Below are 2,435 nucleotides of genomic sequence, written 5' to 3'. Positions count from 1 at the left end.
CACTGGGTGATCTGCTCCTCACAATCCCTACTTGGAACCCAGAGGCCCTCTGTCAAACTGCCTGTCCTTAGCCTCAGAGATTTCCTCCTGCAAAATTCCTTTGTGTCTCATATTTCACTCACCTGAGGATTTTCTCTCAGGCTTAAGCCACCCTATAAGAGCCCCAGACTGGTTTAGGTGAAGCCATGCCCCTGCCTCCAACCACTTACCCTCTTTGTTCTCCTTGCTTGCCTTACTGCACATTTTTGGCCTAGTTAATCAGGAGTCTATAAGCCATTCACAACTACATAAAAGTTTTAGGAATTAATTCCTAAGATTCCAACAAAGGGTTTATTTAAAACTGTTGCCAGTTTAGACACTGATAGGGAAAAAATGTCAGATATTTTTAGAAAATCCAGCTTTGACGTTTTTAGGAAAAAAAGTTTCAGGTGTAGCAGCATAAAAAAAAAAAATAACAGCATGTCCATATGCTTTTTTAAAGATTGAGTTCACTCAGTGTGTTTTAAACATCAAGTAAAGGAACAAAGGATCTGATTTCATCTTTGAGAGTAGGAGGCCCCTTCCTTTGTGACCTTATGGTTTTGCTTTTAGTCTCTGCTGTCTGACAACTTTCCTCTCAGTCATGAAAGACTGGCTGCTTTGGCATTCTGGAAGCCGTACTCTATGTAAGATTGGCATGAGTGTTATTTATTGGCCATGGAGTGAAATCCTGCTGATCTTGGTGATGGTCCAAGATCATTCATGTTGCAGACTGTTCTAATATTACTTTTTTCTGTTGCCTGTAGGCACCTCTTCTTTCCTTTTGTGACCTGTTGGGAACCAGTCTTCTCAAAGAATGGAAGAGGAGCATATCAACAAATCCTCACTCATAAGTTACGTTGATTGGGGTGGGAAAAGAGAAATAATTAGAATAATCATGATGATAATAGTAGTTAACAGTTTTGAAACTTACAACATGCCAGTCACTGTTGCTAAGTACTTTATTTATATAGTATCTCATTGAGTTCTCATAGTTACTTGTCTTACAGATGAGAAAACTACCACCCAGAGACATGAAGTAGATTCCCCAAGGTCACCAGCTAGTCAGTGGTGTGGGGCTGTTTGCCTTCCTTTTATAGAGCAACAAACCTTCCTTTTAGCTGCTGGTTATTTATGTTATGATATTTTATGGAAATTCCTGTCTAAGGACTTTTTTGTCTAAGTCCTGTTTGAACCTCCCCTTTTCCAATGAGCTCCAGGCAACAGAGTATAGTAAAAACAGAAAGTACTTTGGAAATGGGCAAAGTCTACTCAGCATTCATTATGCAACTTCCTAAAGGTAAAGGCTACAACAGCTAACAAGTATCTTAATACTCTGAGCCTCAGTTCCCTACCTAAATAAAAAAATAATAGGTCTTTCATAGGATTATTGCGATAATAAAATATGATAATGCATGTGTAACTTAAATATTCCGGTCTTCCTGAGGTTGCCTAAAGTTTTTGGTTTGTACATTATTTCATTCAATAACAATATACATCCACTTCTAAGAACCCTGTGAATTGATACAAATCATTATTGAAGTGTCTAAAAGAGAAAGGAAGGAGCAGTCCATAATTCAACATTCATAAAACCTTCCTAAAAATTGTCTTCTCCCTGAAATTCAGGTTTGCAGGGCAGCTACCCCAACCTCTGTTCAAACATATTAGTCCTTCCTCATTGCTTTCTTTCCCTAATGTCCCTACTCTCCTGCCATGTTTCCTGGTCCCCCAGGATGACAGTTTTGTTGTCTGAGCTTCAGTAAGGAGGCATTGCCTCAGTTATTTCTAAAGCAGTTTTGCTTCATTAAATACATACAGCAGCAAAAATATTGCCAAATTTTTACCCTCCCTCTTGCCCCCCCCACCTATCTCTTGTTTCATCATTTCCTAGATAGAAATGATTTGTTGGACACCAATAACATTTTTCCTTCTTTATCTTGTATTTTATAAATATGTTGTCTAATTTTTCAAATAGATGGTGAGTTTTAGTGTGGAATGCTTTAGGCTGCAAGTAACAGAGAATTGGACTCACAATGGCTAAAACAAATAGAGGCTGTTTTTCTTAGACACAAAATGTCAAGATGAAAGAAAGCAGCTGCTGACATCAGCTTGGTAGCTCTTTCTCTGTAGAGCCAACTCTCTGCTCTGGCTAGGTCTTTCATTGCATTAGGAAAGCTTCTCCAGAGACCTAAGCTGATTTTTTTCTTATATCTCATTGGCTTGGACTATGTCAAATGGTCGCACCAAGCTTCAAGGAAACCTGCGAGCCAAGAGAGAAGGGAATTGGGATTAGGCTTCATGTCTACCTTACTCCTTAAAGACAGAACATGTATCTTGTTAAGTCCTTCCTTACTGTGCCTAATGCACTTCTGGAACATAGAGAGTACTCAATCAATATCTGTTAAATTAACAAGTTT

Source organism: Propithecus coquereli, unplaced genomic scaffold (assembly GCF_000956105.1).
Source record: "Propithecus coquereli isolate 6110/MARCELLA unplaced genomic scaffold, Pcoq_1.0 Scaffold282, whole genome shotgun sequence".
Lineage (NCBI taxonomy): Eukaryota > Metazoa > Chordata > Mammalia > Primates > Indriidae > Propithecus > Propithecus coquereli.
This window is presented reverse-complemented; position numbering follows the sequence as displayed.